This window comes from Mastomys coucha, unplaced genomic scaffold (genome assembly GCF_008632895.1).
Source record: "Mastomys coucha isolate ucsf_1 unplaced genomic scaffold, UCSF_Mcou_1 pScaffold9, whole genome shotgun sequence".
NCBI classification, from domain to species: Eukaryota; Metazoa; Chordata; class Mammalia; order Rodentia; family Muridae; genus Mastomys; species Mastomys coucha.
Window position 1 is genome coordinate 100,457,649 of NW_022196915.1, and position 20,486 is coordinate 100,478,134.

Sequence of the window (20,486 nt, forward strand, 5' to 3'; positions counted from 1 at the left end):
TTCTCTTACCACTTGGCCCCTTTCTTCTCTTACCACTTGGCCCCTTTCTTCTCTTACCACTTGGACCCTTTCTTCTCTTCATTGCTGCTGCCAAGGCCACACTTCTCTGTTACTCCAGCTCAGTCCAATACTCTTTGTGACAGAATGTCATGTAACTTGACATTATCTTTTCTGCTGGTTTCCATGAGAACAATGTTTATCCTTTAGTAAGAGATTTGTTTTGTTTTAATCCTTCCCCAAAGATGACTCAGGACCAAGCTGCTGCAATGGAAATATACAAATCCTTGTATAGATTGGAATAATAGAAGTGCAGTATTAAAATTCAGCAAATATCCATGTTTCTATATCTACTTTTATTCAGAAAATTTAGTTTGCTATCTCCTTTGGTATTATTTTTAAACAACAAATACGTAAGGCATAATGGCAAAAATATAAAAATAGTCTAGGATTTTTTTTATAGGCTTAACAACTTCAAAACCTCATTTTGTGTTCTTTATTTCTGAGTGTTTCTGACTAAGGTCAATATGACTGACACAATAGCACCTTATAACTGTTCCTCAGGGGATAGGCTGCATTGTAGCCTCCTCCATAAACCCCCTAAATGAACAGCAGATGTCACTGTTGGATGAAATGAGCCTTTTAGTCAATTCCATCCTTTCTATTCTGAAAGTTGCATTTCCAGAATCCAAAGTCTGGAGTGATGAGAGCGTGCACATGAGGACTAAGATTTAACTCAAAACCTTGAATCTTTGAATCAAATTCCCAACTTGGCCTGGTACCTTAGAATATAGACATAAAGCAGCTCTGCAATTATCTGGACTTTTCATCTCAAATCAAGTCATGTTTTCCATTTTCCATTTTCCCTGTTTGATGATATGCTAGACCTCAGGGTGGAGATGCTCCTGCTCAGTTGCATAAATTAAACGCAGTGGGTTTGATTGGATCCTGAAGTAGCAGGGACCAGGTGGCAGCACTGAGTCATGATCATAGTTATTGTAATGGACAGCATAGCAAAGCAATGCCTACAATGGCCTGACCTGTGATGGGAAGTACAAAGATAATTTTATGGTGACAATACTCATTTGATCTTTTGGTGATGGCTAATCAATCATAGTGTTTTGAGGCATGGAATGGATAAGAAGTCTGCTGCATTTTTGTTTGATCAGTATAAGTAGAAAAATTCTCAAACACACTAGAGAAGAACTTTGTTGGATAGTGGCAAAAGGGAATGTTGGCCTGTGAACCAATTTCCAGACTTGAGCCATTTTTGCAGTAACCCTTTGAATTAAGGGAAGGTCGGGTCTCCTTGAGGAAGGATTTTGGTAAAATATCTAAGAGATTTTACTCTTAGCCTTTTTCCTTGAGTGCAAATAGGTTTACTCTTGGCATGATAAAACACCATGACCAAAGAAAGACAAGTTGGGAGGAAAGGGTCCATTAAGCTTTCACTTCCATTCTGCATTGCAGTCCATCACTGAAGGAAGCCAAGACAGAACTCACGAGGGCAGGTACCAGGAGACAGGGAAAGATGCTGAGGCCATGGAGGAGTGCTGCTGACTGGCTTGCTCCTCACAGTTTCCTCAGCTGGTTTATTATAGATCCTGGAGCCCAAAAATGGGCTGGTCCCTCCCCATTCGGTCACTAATTGAGAAAATGCACTGCATCTGGATCTTATGGAGGCATCATCTCAGTTGAGTTTCCCTCCTTTCAAATGACTCTACCTTGGATCAAGTGGACATAAAACTATCCAGCTCAGAAAGGAATAAGAATCTGGGGTCTCCTGTCTTATTTCTGTTAGTTTTTCAATCTTTCAAGTATGTACTTGGTGGTACTTGGTGGCTAATTCTAGAAACACTCATGTGGTTATACCCTTGCATCTTATACAACAATAATTCCGCTGCTCAAGAATGATCCAGTTAATATTAAAATGCAGATGTAAGCAAGTTCACGATGTTTTATTTTACATAACTATAACATTATCTTCTAATATATTTTACTATATATTGTTTACTATATAGTGATCATAGTATAGTCCTTATATTAAGGATTCAAATCTGGAAGCTTAAAAGTTTCAGAGAACTTTCCTCCATTTACTAAAGAGAAACCATAAAACTATTTCCTGAATGTTACTAAGCTATTTAGAACCTCATTCATTGATACCTCTTGCTACTTATCTCTGGTGAGTTTTCAAGTAATTTTGAATATTCTGGATCTGAAAATCTTCTAACATAGCTTACTTCCAGTTGGTTGTGTCATTATTGGTCAGTTGTTTTAAGCTACTATGTCATGACCGGTCAATTGTTTCCAATTCCTATGTCATGATTGGTCAGTTGTTTCCAGTTGCTATGTAATGATAGGTCAGTTATTTCCAGCTGAAATTTCATGACTGGTCAGTTGTTTTCAGTTGCTACGTCATGAATGGCCAGTTGTTTCCAGGTGCTACATCATGATTGGTCAGTTATTTCCAGCTGGTATTTCATGACTGGTCATTTGTTTCCAGGTGCTACGTCATGATTGGTCAGTTATTTCCATCTGGTATTTCATGACTGGTCAGTTGTTTCCAGGGCCAATGTCCTTACTAATCAGTTATGTTTCATTTTTAGTTTCACTTTTTCACTCCATAATTTATTAATGTTCAACTATTTTAGGTTTGTTTCATACCCTTTTAAAAGAAGCTCTGATTGAAGTAGTATGGCACTTCAGCCATCATCCGTCGCATCTACATAGACAACTCGTGCTCTATAACTGCCACTGTTGCTGTCGGGAGAATGAGAAAAGTGACAGATAAAAACTTGGAATACTCAGCTAAAATTATCTTGATGTTTTATTTTATTAAAATAAAACAACTCATTCCTGTCACAATTTTTATCCCAACTATGCATTTACATTTTGTTCTTCAGGACTGAGGTGGGTGAGGTTTTGTTTTCTTTAACATTGCAGAGCTGAGCACGGTGCTGAGCTTGGAGTCAGCATCAACAGATCTTGCCTACGTGAAAAGCCAATTGAATTGATTTAGATTAATTGTAATTTCATTTCTTACACTGTTAACTTCAGATGACATGTAGAATGTTAAAGTAGCATTTAAAAAGGAAATTGTCACTAATTGAGATACCTCGGTAAGGGCCACTCACTCAGTAAACGGATCTCCACTTAAGTACTATAGGCATTACTTCAGGTTGGTGCTGCATCAATGACTCATGCTGAGTTTACAAGCCTTTGGTTTTAACTTTGTTTTTATAAAGCAACAACAAAAACCAAGTAATTAAATATTTCTACATGCTAGTTATTTGTAATAGTATGAAAATAACTCTAAATTTATGAAAATATGTGTTATGGAAAATACATAGTATTTTACTAATTGAAAACTTGGTAAGCCTCTCTTAGTTACACTGTAGTCATTATTATCTGACCACATTAGTTAGTATATAATAAAGCAGAAGAGAATAGTACTGTAGTTATAAATGTACATTAGATATCAGGAAGAAAATGAAGTTTCAGATTCAATGAAAATTATCTGTGCCATGGCATAGAGACAATTTGAGTGTATCTTGTTAGTACATATGTCAGCTATGGTTTGGTTCTTTCTTTTAATGAATTAGTCCCATCTAAGAGAGACATATGGCATTTCACTGATACTGCTTATTAAGGTATTTGAAGGAGAAATATTAAGAAGTTGCACCAGATGGTATTTAGCTTCCTAAGAGCACAAATGATCGCCAGGTACTTGCTACTGCATTTTATTCTTTGTACTCAAACACCTGACACAAAGCATATAAGCTTTGAGTTCTACAAGCAAAGAGCATTTTAAAGATCTACTTTATTTTTCATTTACCTTTACCTATTTTTATTTTTGTATAGGTGTATGTGTGTCTATGAATATGCTGTGTCTGGGAGTGCACACAGAGGCTAGAAGAGGTTGGTAGATACCCTGGATCTAAAGTAACAGGCAGTTGTGAGACACCTAAAGTGAATGCTAGAAAATAAGCAAATTGTATGAAAGAGCTGGACTATCTCCGCAGCTCCTGTTTATCTGATTTTGAAAATTATATGTCTGTGTCTGCATGTTCGGCAAGCGGAGGAGGCTACAAGCATGTGCGAATACAGGTTCCCTCAGATTCAAGAGAGGATGCCTGATATCCTGGAGCTAAAGTGATTAGGAGCCTTCTTATAAGGGTGCATAGAACTAAATGAAATTTCTGGAAGAATGGTCTCACTGTTAGATACTGAGCTGTGGCTTCAGCCCCTGCAAAACCATTTAGAAACTAGCATCCAAGCTTTTTAAATTTCAACATATCTTATTGATCATTATTTTGATATTGATTTATTGCTTTCTTTTACACAAGCACCTTTAATCATAAAATTGAAAGAAAACTCATTTTTCGTGCTTTAAGAATTGAAATGAAAAACTATCACCTATGAACTTAAAACTATGACTATCATATAATATTGTTACTATAAATATAATTAAATTAAGCTATAAATATTAACAGCCTAGTTTTCAAAGATGAAAACATTCTGAATACAGTCTGCTTCTAAAATGTTATACATTTGAAAAGGAAAATATTACAAAGAAAATTTTGTTCATGAAATTCCTTCAAAAGCACCAAAAGATATGAAGAGAGGTTTCAAGAAATAGCTTCTCATGGTTTGTATAGAAGTTAACAGAAATATATAATAAAAATTATCCCATTTTATAGCCTTGACAGTCAAAGACTAACAGAAAGCTAGTGTAGAATTTAATATTACCACTGAAATCAGCTTAGAAACATGGGAAAGAAATGCAACTTCAGGCAAGCCTTAGGAACAAAGGCAATAAGTCAGCCTGATGCGATTTTGAGTGTAAACTTAATATAACATCAAACTGAGAAATATATATTTATTTAAGTGTGGAAAGAAACATCTAATTTTTAATGTAATGCTCCATTTTCAATACCACCCTCATTAAACATATATATGTATATATAAGCTTGTGTAGCCTACACAGAAAGAGACTGATTTCACAGACAATGTAATCATGGATCCTGTATTGTCTCTTATTTATGGTGCTCAGAATGCTTCCCTGACAACTTCGTCTCTAAGATAGTGCATGGTCCTGAGCGCGGCCCCCACCAGCACTGGATGAAGTGTGCTGGTCTCTAAGATAGCGCATGGTCCTGAGCGCGGCCCCCACCAGCACTGGATGAAGTGTGCTGGTCTCTAAGCTAGCGCATGGTCCTGAGTGCGGCCCCCACCAGCACTGGATGAAGTGTGCTGGTCTCTAAGATAGCGCATGGTCCTGAGAGCAGCCCCCACCAGCACTGGATGAAGTGTGCTGGTCTCTAAGATAGCGCATGGTCCTGAGCGCGGCCCCCACCAGCACTGGATGAAGTGTGCGGGTTCTTCTTTTTCCTGGTTTTACTCATGCTATTGTTTCACTTCTCAACAAGTTGCTTTTCTCTATCAACTTTATATAAATTTCCCCTGGAAATTTTTGTTTTATTAGTTTTGCTAAGTGATTGGTTCATAATATGAGTATTTGATGGGACTGACTAGATTCCAGGGCTGCATATAAATCATTGTGTAAAACTGGATAAATTACTAATATCTTTGAACCTCTATTTTCTCCTCTTCAGAATTATAATGAAGACTGGAGATATGCCCTAGTGGTTAAATGCTTGCCTACCTTCTACAAGGATCTAGGCTTAGTCACTGATATTGTAAAGTAAAATAAATAAACAAAGTAGACTAATGATACTCTTGGAAGAGTATAATGAGATTATGCTTGCGATAGCATTTATTATTGTGCTTTTGGTATTGATGCCAGTGAATGATCTTAGTTCCTTTTTTTTTTTAATTGAAAATAGGTTCTGTTCTCATACAATAGATCCTGATGATGGCTTTCCCTCCCTATAGTGCTTGCAGCTAGGAGCTACGACTTTGCCTTCCAGATCCGCTCCATTTCTATCGCTTGTGAAAAGATAACAAACTTCTAACACACAACAAGCAACATGGCAACATAAAATGTACCTAGAGGACCTGGTGTAGACTATAGGATGAAATTCAAAAGTGGTTGCTGTTTTCTAATCTGGCTATCTCCCAAGTAATTGAGCTGGAGACCTATCAATTTATTCAACAAGCTCGAAGCACAATAACTGAGCAGATATTTCTAATCCTCTATGCCCTGAGTTACTTGCATTTAGTTTCTCCTTGGCTTGATTGGCTGTGCCTGCCAATCCTCATGGAGGACTACCTTGTCAGCCTCCTCCTCATGCTCAACTTCATGCCAACCTTTTTCTACCTCCACCTTCTGGCCCTTCTTCTGCGACACTCTCACCTGCCTTGTGGAGAACTCTTTCTCCCCAGGACTCCTGGCTGGGATTCCAAAGTCCAGCCTTTCTATCTCCTCTGCCCAGCCATCACCTTTTCATCCTTTTATTAACCCAATAAAATAAGTGAGAAATATTGTTTACACCACATTTAACAAGAGATTCTTCAATATTCATGACAATGCTTGTGTCTGATTGTAATTAGTTCTCTAGGCACAGAAATTAACGTGTGACCCCAACCCGTGCTTGCTGCTTCAGTCACTTGTAACCTCAGATGCACCTTGCTTAGTAGATTCAGAGGGACTTATTCTTCTGGTCTCCTCCAATCCCTCTGATGCTTACAATCTTTTGGCTAACTCTGTTTGATTCCCTGAGCTCTGAGGGGAGAGATATCATAGACACCTCCATTTTAACCTCTCTCTCCACTTAACATCTTGCATGTGGGTCTCTGCACCTGTTCTGGTCTCTGCACCTGTTCTGGTCTCTGCACCTGTTCTGGTCTCTGCACCTGTTCTGGTCTCTGCACCTGTTCATCTGCTGCCAGAGGAAGCCTTTGTTGATTATGATTGCATGAGGCACTGATCTATGAGTATAGCAGAATATCGTTAGAAATCATTTTATTGATGTTATGGAACCAGTTAGGCTTACTTTTTAAATATTTTTTATTATTATTTTGTTTACATTCCTGTCATTGCCCCCTCCCTCTCCATACTCCTCCCACAGTTCTTCATCTTGTTCCTACTCCCCCTTGTGTCCGAGACTCTGCTTCCCACACCAGATCTCCCCTTTCCACGGGGGCTCACGGTCTAAGTGCATCTTCTCCCGGTGAGGCCTGAGCTCTTTGCCTTACCTCAAAGGATGTAGATAGTAGATTCATGCTGCTTACACAACCAAAGTGACTGCTGGATGATGAGATGGAACCAGCAAGGCCAGTTACCCAGACTGCTGGTATTCCAGTAGGAGACTTGAAATTCTCAGATGCTAGTTGGAGTGGAAGTTCCAGTCACTTGCCATATTCAATAGAAAAATCACAAGTACCAAATTCTTCCCTTTGCATCATGCATACATTGTCCTAAAAACAGATTAAAATTTATAAACATTTAGGATAGGAACAATTCTATGGCAAAGATCTGCGTGCAAAACAAATTACTGATTCAGTACTAATTTTCCATAGTCAAAATTATACTTGAAATAAATTATATTATAAACTACCTTCATGTGGGATTTTCTCCTGTGCAGATTTAGTTTATAATCAGTTTTAACTATAGAATGGTTAACCCAGTATATGATTAGCTCTGTGATAAAACTTTCAAAAATAAGTATTTTTTTTTACTGATTGTTACTTCAGATTGAGGTTTAAAAAAAATATCAAATTTGTATCACTTTACCAGTTTGTCTATATTAATGTATGTAATTCTCTGTCATCTGGCTTCTGCCCAGCTTCTGCACTTTGTTCATTCACTTTTACAAAGTTGTTGCCATCAAATGTGTGCTAAGCATTGGCTAGTCACTGCAGTAGCATGATTTGGTATATGTTCAAAGAATGAAATTTATCCTATTATTCCATATACTGTACAGGGCAAAATTAACTGAAATGCTGCTATATTTCATATAATCATTTCTTTAAATGTCAATTTTTTGGAAATCATAATTTGACATAGTTAATGCATGTTAATTTATTGTTTATTAAGAAGACAAATCTATGATTTTAATGTTCTACAAGTACTATTTTACTATTAATGGCTTGAAATTAAGTATGAAAATCACACTGATATTAACTAAGAATATATGCCATTTATTATAACATATAAGAATTATAGAGAGCTAAATAACAAAATGCAACATATATATGTTTATAGAATATTTAGTAAATGGAAAACACACAACTTCAACATATGAACTTCATATGAAAGCATACTTATGTGGATGATCACACACAAACACACATACATACACATATACAGCCAAACTAGCATACAACACACATACACACATACATACAACCAAACTAGTATATAACACACACACTCATACACACACACACACAACCAAACTAGTATACAACACACACACACATACATACAACCAAACTAGTATACAGCACACACACACACACACACACACATACACACACACACACACACACACACACACAGAGTATTTTTTAAATATTGTATACCTAAGTATAATCACATTCTTTAAAAATATCTTTGAAAATTCTAAGAATACCTATGATTACTGACTCTGGATACTACATACAAATTGAATCTAATAATTCATTTTTCTTAAATTATTTGAAAGAGATAGTCTATTTCTAACTTAAGACAGTCATAACAACAAAAGCAATAAAATGATTATATTTGTGGTTGGTATGAACTGTGAGATAGTTTGACTGAGAAAAAATAAAATGTCAAATACATTTGAAATGCATACACTGCATGTGACTCTTCTGGTAATTACGTGATCCTTGCTATTATTCACTATTTTGTACTTATCATTTCTTATCTACAAACATCTAATTGCATCACTTTGTAAATATTAGGGACATTCACAAGGTCTGTGAGTGGTGCAGAGTTCAATTGCGCCTATGAATGGAGAAATATAATGATAAAGATACCTAAAAGCTTTGCTGGTGGGGGCACAAAATTATATTTCCCATCTAGCAAACATGATGACATATGACCCCAGTTGTGTCCTGCTCCCATTCGTTCATCATGGTTATGGACTCAGCCTCTGGAATTAACTTAAACACTTTGTTTTATATGTTGTGTTGGACATAGTATTTTGTCACAGAAAGTATAATTAATACAGTAAGAAACAAGTAAACAGTTTAAAAAGCACCCAAACACTGCCCAGCATTTAAGAACACAATAATGCTAAAATATCTATTCCCTTATGTACCTTGCTTAACTCCAGAGATAGCTTTTAGATTTGTGTACTCATTTGAAAAGGTAGTTTAACCTCAAATTACTTGCGCATCTGTTTTACTGTGGTATCAATAATTGAATTATTAAACACTGATAACATCCCACTTTTTCTAATGTTCTTACTTAATCAGTTCTTCTTTCATAGGAGTGTCAAAATCAGAATTTCATATATAATTATACAGAGAGTCCAATGCAGTTCAAGAAGAAAATGTCACATGTGCCATGTACAGAAGGGATTTTAGCCAAAGTAAATGAATGAAAGGGTTTTAATTCACAAGGGTTCAGATTCATTTAGGCCTGTCATATCCTACAAAGGAAAGTCATCAACCAGAACAGGGTAGCCAGGCATGATATTAAACAGCTGAGCATGTCAGAATAATCAGTCTCTGCTTCTGGGGCTCTATTCACACTATTTCTGCTTGAGCTCTTGGCACTATGTTGGATCTTACCGTTCCTGATAAATTGATTTGTTTTTCCTAATGTAATTATCATAAAGTTTTCTCTGAAATGCAAATTTGAATTGAATAACTCCATGGAGTTATAATTCTTTGAATATTTGAGTTAAACACTAAGTAAATTTAATTTGTAAAGCAGGCTTCCAGATGGGAGAAACACTATTTTTTTTTTTTGATATTTATTTGCACAGGATTCTTACTACAAAATAGCAGTTTTCTTCATAACTTCCTGAATTTCTAAATAGAAATAGTGAGAGAACTAAAAGATACTTTATTGAACACACATTTAAAAGCCACTGTTTTATGTACTTACTTTTTTTGTTAGATGTTTTCTTTATTTACAATATCTCCTTTCCCAGGTTCCCCTCCAAAAGAAAAAAGAAAAAGAAAATAAAATAAGAAAAATAAAATACAATAAAAAAAAACCCAAAAACTAAAACAATCCCCTATTCCCTACCCCTACCCCTGCTCACTACCCCACCCTCTCCCACTTCCGGGCCCTGCCATTCCCCTACACTGGGGCACAGAACCTTCACAGGGCCAAGGTCCTCCCATTGATGACCGACTGGCCATCCTCTGCTATACACATGCTTCTGGAGCCATGAGTCCCACCATGTGTACTCTTTGGTTGGAGTTTTAGTCCCTGGGGAGCTCTTAGGGTACTAGTTCGTTCATATTGTTGTTCATCCTAAGGGGCTGCAAACCCTTCAGCTCCGTGGGTCCTTTCTCTAGTTCCTTCATTGGGAACTGTGTACTCAGTCCAATAGATGCCTGTGAGCCATCATTGAATATGGGAAGGATTCCCAGGTGGAACAGTCTCTGGATTGTCCTTCCTTTAGTCTCTGCTCCATAGATTGTCTCTGAAAATCCTTCCATGGGTATTTTGTTCCCCCTTTTAAGAAGGAACGAAGTAGCCACACTTTGGTCTTCCTTCTTCTTGAGTTTCTTGTGGCTTGTAGATTGTACTTTGTGTATTCCGATCTTCTAGGCTAATATCCACTTATCAGAGAATGCATACCATGTGTGTTCTTTGGTGATTGGGTTACCTCACTCAGGATGATATTCTCCAGGTCCATCCATGTTCCTAAGAATTTCATGTATTCATTGTTTTTAATAGCTGAGTAGTATTCTATTGTGTAGATATACCACATTTTCTGTATTCATTCCTCTGTTGAGGGACATCTAGGTTTTTTCCAGTTTTTGGCTATTATAAATAAGGCTGCTATGAACATAGTAGAGCATGTGTTCTTATTACATGTTGGAGCATCTTCTGGGTATATGTCCAGGAGTAGTATAGCTGGGACCTCTGGTAGTACTATGTCCAATTTCCAGAGGAATCGCCAAACTGATTTCCAGAGTGGTTGTACCAGCTTGCAATCCCACCAGCAATGAAGGAGTGTTCCTCTTTCTCCACAACCTTGCCAGCATCTGCTGTCACCTGAGTTTTTTATCCTAGCCATTCTGACTGGTGTGAGGTGGAATCTCAGGGTTGTTTTGATTTGCATTTCCCTGATGACTAAGGATGTTGAACATTTCTTTAGGTGCTTCTCAGCCATTTGGTATTCCACAGTTGACAATTCTTTGTTTAGCTCTATACCCCATTTTTTTAATTGGGTTATTTGTTTCTCTGGAGTCTAACTTCTTGAGTTCTTTGTATATATTAGATATTAGCCCTCTATCAGATATAGGATTGGTTAAGATCTTTTCCCAATTTGTTGGTTGCCGTTTTGTCCTATTGACAGTGTCCTTTGCCTTGCAGAAGCTTTACAATTTTATGAAGTCCCATTTGTTGATTCTATATGTTAGAGCATAAGCTATTGGTGTTCTGTTCAGGAAATTTTCCCCTATGCCTATGTGCTAGAGGCTCTTCCCTACTTTCTTTTCTATTAGTTTGAGTGTATCTGGTTTTATGTGGAGGTCCTTGATCCACTTGGACTTGAGCTTTGGACTGGGAAATAAGAATGGATCAATTTGCCTTCTTCTACATGCTAACCGCCAGTTGAGCCAGCACCATTTGTTGAAAATGCTGTCTTTTTTCCACTGGATGGTTTTAGCTCCTTTGTCAAAGATCAAGTGGCCATAGGTTTGTGGATTCATTTCTGGGTATTCAATTCTATTCCATTGATCTACTTGCCTGTCACTGTACCAATACCATGCAGTTTTTATCACAATTGCTTTGTAGTACAGCTTAAGGTCCTAGATGGTGATTCCACCAGAGGTTCCTTTATTGTTGAGAATAGTTTTGGAAATTGAAGAAGATCTCAGAAGACGGAAAGATCTCCCATGCTCATTGATTGGCAGGATTAATATAGTAAAAATGGCCATCTTGCCAAAAGCAATCTACAGATTTAATGCCACCCCATCAAAATTCCAACTCAATACTTCACAGACTTAGAAAGAGCAATTTGCAAATTATGTTCTTACTTTTAAGGGTGAGAAATATGTTGCCATAAAGTTTCACTTTTTCAGGCAATATAGCAACTTGATACCTGTGAATTGAAAAGTTTGCTAAATTATTAACAAGAAAAAACTTATCTTAACGTTTCCTTTTAGAGTTAGAGTGTAGAAAAACAGAGACAAAAACTGTAAAGTATATCCTGTGATCAAATATGTGATGTTACGAAAGGGACTGTATTGCATGAGACACATTTTATCAAGTGATTGGAAAGTATTTTGTTTCAGTCAGTAAAAGATTATTTAAGCAACAAAGAGCCTGTTACTGAACTTGTATAGCCTCAGTGTTAAAAATAAAAGACATATAGACAGGCATGGAGCAAGGTAAATATATTCACTCACAATGTATATAGCACACACTCCTTCCTTGATGTTCCCTACACCTTATATATATTTGTTTAGTGACACTTAACAATCAGAATATTAAGTCTATTACCTAGGTAGTGTGTGCATTCATAAGCTTAGTTATCTTAAGCAGATGTTTATAGTCATTGGGTGAGCTTATTTGCACAAAGCATGTTGTGATGAAAGGCTTGATTTATGTAAAAATGGATACTTATATTTTAAGGGGGAAGGAAAATACAAAAACGCAGAAGGGCTCCATCTGCTCTGAGACATTGAATGCAGACCACATTTACAGTCTGATTATACAGGAAGTGATGGATTCCATAAATTGCTGTAGATAGCAATGAAATACTTGAAAACAAAACCTGTTACCTTTACATGAAAGGACTCTAGAGTAGAGAAATGGCCCAGTGCATCAAGTACTTGTCATATAAACATAAGGATCCAAATCCAATCCCCAGCACCCCGTGTAAATCAGCTAGACATTGCCATGCACATGTTGAAGCACATCACTGGAGTGGAGGAGAAAGGCCTGATATTCAGCCAATATGGTTGAATATGTGTGCTGTGGGTTTAACTAAAGACCCTGTCTCACAAACAAAGTGGAGTGTGACCAAAAAGACACCCAGTGTTTATCCCTGGCTTTAGAGGAATGCACACAAACTAATACATATAAGCACACAAATAAAGTTGGCCTAATCTTCTGCTCCAGTCTATTGATTTTAGTAATTCTTTGATTTTATATTTTATAACACTTTAATATTTGTATTATAATATAAAATATACTCATTGGCGACAATGAATTTTGAAAGGCAATCAGGAAGATATCAAAATTCCCCATAATTTAAAAACTTTTCTCATAGCTTATGCTGCCTTATATACTTGAAACTTACTCAGAAAGTAGATACTACTTTAAATGATAATGTCTGAGGTAATAAGCATGATAATCATTTCATAAACTGTATGTATATATTATCATATCTTAATTCTTATATATTTCTTATATATTTATATGCATACATGAAATATATCAGTTGTTTAGTTGATTCTGGCTAGATGATACATCATATTTCATGATTATAGGTAGAAAATATAAGTAAATTTTCAGAAACCAAATAACAAAACCATTGTGAAAACACAAAAGCATAAATAGTAATATGCATAAATAGGCACACCACGTTTCTAAGGAGATGAGAAGCACACATGTTAGGGTTTTGATGGGATATCCTTGAATGTTATAATATTTTTGTAACCGATGATTTTATTCCCATATACTATTTTAATTGGGTGGTAAAATAAACTCCCTACCATATTTGTCTTCTCCAGGCACCTCCCAGATCCATCCATCCCCTAATCACACAAAACTGTGTACCTTATCTGTTTTCTTTAATACCTTTCAAGCTTAATGATTGCTTCTAAGAATGCATGGACTTTCTTGGCCTTCCATCCCATCTTGGTGACTTACGAGGTACTACACACCTTTTAAAACATCTCCTCTCCTAACTATATCACATCCTAACCATAGTTTCTTCTTCCTCTACTTCTCCCAGTGTCCCCAACTTCTCCTCTCCCCAAGATCCACTCCAACTCCATTTCCCATCAGAGAAGAGCCAGCCTTTTAGAGATATCAAATGAAGGTGGTATAACAAGTTACAACAAAACTAGGCCCAAACCCTCACATCCAGGCTGGACAAGGCAAACCAGTAGGGGACAAGCATCATGAAAGCAGGTAAACAAGTCAGAGACTGCCCTCCCTGACTCCCGCTCTTAGGAGTCCCATAAGAGCGCCAAGATACATAACTATGACATATATTTAGAAGACCTAGTCAGACCTATGTGGGCTCTGTGATTGTCACCTCAGTCTCTGTGAGCCCCATGAGCCCTTAGGATTTTATTATGTGGGCCGTGCTCTCTTGTTATCCCAAAATCTTGTTCCCTATATACAGCTGACTCCTCTAAGCATGGATGAACTGCCAATAGCTCCTTCTCAAGGGGTAAGACTTTATGCCCATAAAGGGTCTTGGTCTGGCTTGGATTTACACAGGTCCTTTATGTGCTATCAGAACGACTGTGAGTTTATATGTACAACTTCCCTGCTGGGTCCAGCAGTCCGGAAGACTTTGTTTCCTTATAGTCATTCAATAGCTCTTTGCGACCCTTCTCCTACCATGATACCTGAGCCTTCAGAGAATGAGATATGATATGTATACATAGATATGTATATGTACAATGTGTATGTAATTTATAGCTGAGGATTCTACAGACTTTTATTTACTGTATCATGGCCAGTTTGAGATCTTGTGTTAAATATCTATTCCAATTTGAATCTTCTTATATGTTAAGTGAGAGATTGACAGATCTTTCTGTATAAAACAGTTTAATACTTTGTCCATTTAACAGAATGATAACCATAGGTTCTTCCACTCAGTCTACAAGCTTTCTAGTGGCAGGTTCATGTCCTTATCCTCGGGCAGGTATGGGCTTCATTGTGTAGAATGAGGTCCTGTTAGAAAGTGATTGTCCTCATGGTTTTCACACCACCATTCTACAATGTTTTGGCAACCATTTATCACTGTAAGCCACAGGGTTCACTTCTCAGCAGGACTACTGATTACTTTTCTCTTTTAGCAACATGTATACCAGGCTCTAGCACTATGAAAGCTAGCTAATTGGGATGAAGATTCTAGATCAGTAAAAGCTTAGTATCTCCAAATTCTACAATTTGGGTATGTAGACTTTTCAGCAATAAGGTCTTACTCTCATATTTTGAAAGGTAATCAATAGCATTGCAACAAGCAGACTTGTAATATTTGGGGGTCTACAGAAGCTCACTGGCCAGCAACTCCAAAATGGGAACACATTCCTGGAACTGGATTTTTATTATTAGTCTATGGCTCCAATGAGATTTTACTGCTTTATTTGTATTAGGAAACTTCTAACTAATAGGCAGGTTTCTATGTGACATTTGAAAAGTCACGTTCCTTCCTCTAGCCTGACCTCTCACCCACCCAATTTAAACGTGCTTTTTTATTATTCCTGTTTAAGCCTATACCATTGGATTCTGTCTCCTGATCCTTGAAAGGATCTTACCACAGCACATTGACCATTGTATGACCTCTATGGGTAATTCACATGAAATACACATATATGAAGATTCAAGTCTAGGTAAGAGAAGGCACACAATGTCTTCTGGGTTAAGGTTACAGAACTCAGAATGAGTATTTCAAGCTTCATCCATTTACCTTCCAATCTGATTTTTTAATTGGATATTTTATGTATTTTCATTTCAAATGTCATCCCCTTTCCTGGTTTCCCCTCCACAAACCCTATCCCATGCTCCCTCCCTCTGCTCCTATGAGGGTGTTCCCCCACCTACCCACCCCTTCCTCATCACCCTGGCATTCCCCTACATTGGGGCATCAAGGTCTCACAGGACCAAGGGTCTCTCTTCCAATCGATGCCAGATAAGGCCATCCTCTGCTACGTTTGCAGCTGGAGCCATGGGTCCCTCCATGTGTACTCCTTGGTTGGTGGTTTAGTCCCTGAGAGCTCTGGGATGTCTGGTTGGTTGATATTGTTGTGCTTCAGTTTGGCGGTTCCTCTGGAAATTGGACATAGTACTTACTACCTGAGGACCTAGTTGTACCACTCCTGGGCATATACCCAAAAGATGCTCCAATGTATAACAAGGATACATGTTCCACTATGTTCATAATAGCCATATTTATAATAGCCAGAAGCTGGAAAGAACCCAGAGGAATGGATACAGAAAATGTGGTACATTTACACAATGAACTACTAGTTAACTATTAAAAGCAATGACCATGAAATTCACAGGCAAATGGATGGAAGTAGAAAATATCATCTTGAGTGAGGTAACCCAGTTAGAAAAGAACTCACATGGTATGTACTCACTGATAACTGGATAGTAGGCAAAAAATTCGGAATACACATACAACTCACAGACCATGTGAAGCTCAAGAAGAAGGATGACCAAAGCATGGATGCTTCGGTCCTACTTAGAAGGGGGAAACGAAATACTCACAGGAGGAAAAGGGAGGGAGGGGAGGAGGGGAGGGGGAAAGGGGACAGGATCAGATGTGGGAGAAGATCAGGGAAGAGGAGGGGGAGGGGGAAAGGGGACAGGATCAGGTGTGGGAGAAGATCAGGGTGATATACAGAGGGTTAGGACAATGAACAGAGGTGTGTAGCAATGGAGGATGGAACTGGAAGTAGCCATCAGAAAGTCCCAGATGTCCAGAAAACTAGAGTCTCCCAGGACCCCACAGGGGTGAGATTAGCTAAAATCCCAGTGTGATTTTTAAATAGGTGAATGATACCACATTATATAAATACACTGCATTTTCAACAGTCCTCCATCCACTGATGGACATCTAGACTGTCTACATTTGCTGTCTATTTAGAATAAAACAGCAAGAATTATATATGAGCAGGTAACTATCCAGTAGGATATAGAGTCATTTGGGTGCGTACTCAGGAGGGATTTAGGAGGATCATGTGGTAGAACGAGTTGTAGCTTGGTGGAAACCCTTCCCAGCTGATTCTCTTAGTGACTGTTGCAGGTTGCACTCTCCCTGGCAGAGAATGAGTGTACCAAGTTCCCCACTGCGATGGTAGCCCTTTCATCATTTTATTTTTCGTGTAAGCCACTCTAATTGGGGTAAGATAAAATCTCAGTGTTGAGTTATTTTTCCCCCTGAGGAGTAAGTATGCCCCTTGTACTCCTTAACACCTACCAGGGCTTTCTACCCTGCTTCTTTTTTGTACCCAAGTAAATGACACAGAAACACGGTACATTATTAAAAGCTCTTGACATTGAGCTGCACAGGCTCTGAGCTCTACTAATCAAATCCTCCCACCGGTTGAAACTTACACAATGCCAGTCACTTGCCACTCCGACGTCTCCAGGGCTGCTTTTGCTCCATCAGTCTCTCGTCATGGTGCACGTCTCATCTAATGCTGACCTCCTGCTCTCTCTGTCTCCTTTCTTCTCCTCCTCATGGCCTCTCTCAAGATGCCCCATTCAACTCAGTTCTAAGGTCCACTTTCCTATCCCTTTGCCCAGCCATAAACCCCAGCTATTTATTCACCAATCAGAAATCAAACTGGGAGCAAGGTTTATACATAAAACAAAAACAAAAACAAAAAACGCTGTTTTAAGTGAGAATTTACTCATCTGGATGTCAAACAGATCTTGAGATTCAGAGTAGATAGTACCAGACCAACACCCAACACCTCAAAATAATTTTAATTAACATTTTCATTATTGATAAGGATGATGTATACTAAAACATATTTCTCAGGCATTTGCTTTCGTCTTTTAAGTATTCATTGTGTAGCTTCATGCCATGCTTTTTAATTGTGCTGTTTGTTTTCTTAGTGTTTCTTTATTTTAATAACATCTTACAGATGAATGCATTTTTCTCTTTTCGCAGGCTGCTTTTCACTGCAGTGGTGATTTTCTTGTCGTACAGAAGACATTTAGTTTCATGATGTCCGATTTAATGCTTGTTTGTCTTATGCCTGTGCTGATGGAGTCTTTTTGAGAAAGTTGTTTGCTGTGCCATTGCATTCAAACACTTGCTCTATTTTCTCCTCCATAATACTAAGTGTAGGCCTTGATTGATTTGGAATTGAGTTTTGTCCAGAGGTAGAGATAAGTATCAAGGGCCATTCTTCTGTATTTTAAAGATAGATACTCCAATTTCTAGTCATCTCTTTCTTGGGCAAATGCTTAATATGGTAGATTTTTAAATCTCCTAATTTTAATATGAAGATATCTTTAAATATAATATTTTAGCATGAAGATTATCTTGAACTATAAACTATAGAAGTCAGAGATAAGAAAGTATTAATCTGTTTCTCCATGAACTACGAAGGAGAAAAAAACATAAACAAGAACATCAATAAGAATAACAAAAGCCTTTTTGAAAAATTCTTTCCTCATAAAATGAGAAAATAAACATTCCTGGACATGGGGCATGACCATATACTCAAACAAATATTTTTAACTTACTAGTGTTATCCTTTATCTTTCCTAAATAATTCCCTTTCTAATCCACTGTTGTGTTTTTGTATACCATAGTATAAAAATGTGTTTTACTATTTCTTAGTGTCAGCCTTAGAAGACCTCTGTGTCATATGAACTTATTTAATCTAATTATGGCTTTGCAATCATTTTATCAAATTTGAATTCTTAATTCCTATTGCTCTGTTTTAGGCAAAATTTATTCTTATAGCTACATGAAAACTCCCAGAAGGTACAGGGAAAGTTTTGTCTTCTCTATATCTGCATACTCTATTACTTAGTATTTTTTCAAATTTCCATATTAGATACACACTTATACTTTGAATACTCAGTCCCCATTTATTTATTTGCTCAGTGCATTTGTTGTTATCTAATTTCACCTATATACCTGGAATATTTTTAGTTATAGGAATAGTAGAACATATGTCAATGAGATCACTACATTAATACTCCTGTCATGCATTGTGATAGAAGTAATGAAGATAGGTGGGGCATTTGTGTGTGTGTGTGTGTGTGTGTGTGTGTAACTCAGTTGTGTAAGTAAGACTACTGTGGATAAGATGAGAGTAAACTTTTCCAAGCGACATTTGATTTGTGACCATAAGATTACAAGGAAATACCAGATTTCTCTGAAGCAGAGACTTCAACTAGAGCCTTGTGGTTCATAGACTGATGGTTTGTTTGACTTTGAATGTACTAAACACTTCTCAAAGTGTGTTAAGAAGAGGAAACCAATCGTTTAGGGAAAAATGGATTCCTATGTCAGCTTTGTAAGAAAAAATGGAATAATATAGGTGAAGATTATTTATTCCAGTAATACATAACGATACAGATAATGAAACTAGATTATGACTAGATATGGGGAGTTCTAGGGAGACCTATGATCTGTTTTGACAGAACAGGTGGATATAATTAATCCAAAAAGTGAAAAAAATTATGGAAAGTAGATTCTCCTTGCTTGTCCTCCTTGCTCTGGATGGTATTCCAATAATTGAGAAGGACAAACAGTAAGCTTAGGTAAAGGAAAACAGCTACTTTTGTTTTTGAGATTTGTCCACAGAAATATAAAAACAGGTAGTTGCATACTGTATTGACTCAGAACAATGACAGAGACAAAGAAAACAGGAGCACAATAATAATTTTTAAAAATAGCTTCCACTATTTCATCAAGTAGATTCCAAAGTCATGTGACTGCATTTTTTTTTTCAAATACAAGTAGAATTTAAATGATAGGAACTAAAACAATGGTTCACTACAAGAGTAATATCTCATTGACCTGGGTTATATATAGTTTACATTAAAGTATTTCCCCCATTTACTGAATGTCTTGGCTGTCATGTACCTATATATATGTATTAAAGTTTTTGTGATGTTGTTACTTTTTTGTGTATATGGCTTAGACATAAACAACATGCTATATCAACCTCTTATATAAGACAACAAGTTTTTAATAAAACTTATCTCAGTGGATATTATGAGTGTAATTTTTCTGGTATTGTTAATAATATATGGTAACCTTCCCTCAAACTCTATGATAAATTTATATATCAGCCCTAGATAAATTCAGACCTGAGTATGATTATGTTTAATGTAATTACAATCATGATTTTTTAATTGTTTTTCTCTTTTCAATAAATATTTTAATATTTTATATTGTCTGACATAAGGAATTTGAGTGCCAAAGATAATTGTGGATAAAGGACTGAAGATAAACAAGAACAGTAAAGTCCTTGAGTTCCCTACTTATTAATGTAGAATGATTGGGTTCTTACCTTGAGAACAAATCTTTAGAAATAAAACACTGTGAAAGAGAAAATATAAAGAGAAAGTATGCATTATTGATAGGTAGACAGTACTAATGAGAAAGACTTATACACTAAGGAATCGTAAATAAGCTACTTAAACCTTAGGCCTGTCTCAAACAGATTGTCTTCTTGTCTGAAGCAGATAC

The 20,486-nt window shown here is 37.0% G+C and overlaps 1 protein-coding gene and 2 long non-coding RNA genes across 6 annotated transcripts in view; 2 read left to right on the plus strand and 1 right to left on the minus strand.

The window, feature by feature from the left end:
* The window catches only part of LOC116085376, a 3,606-nt gene extending 1,337 nt beyond the window's left edge, over nucleotides 1-2,269 (minus strand). For both annotated transcript variants that reach the window (XR_004116520.1, XR_004116519.1), the window contains exons 1-2: nucleotides 2,161-2,269; nucleotides 58-261 (exon numbers count right to left, since the gene is read on the minus strand). This is a non-coding gene — a long non-coding RNA (uncharacterized LOC116085376). The remainder of the gene's footprint in view (nucleotides 1-57; nucleotides 262-2,160) is intronic.
* Gpc5 (glypican 5) overlaps nucleotides 1-20,486 on the plus strand; it is a 1,368,055-nt gene that overhangs the window by 502,740 nt on the left and 844,829 nt on the right. The gene's annotated exons all lie outside the window — the stretch shown is intronic.
* Nucleotides 2,528-20,486, plus strand: part of LOC116085378 — a 39,846-nt gene continuing 21,887 nt past the window's right edge. Inside the window, exon 1 of the long non-coding RNA XR_004116522.1 lies at nucleotides 2,528-2,907. This is a non-coding gene — a long non-coding RNA (uncharacterized LOC116085378). The remainder of the gene's footprint in view (nucleotides 2,908-20,486) is intronic.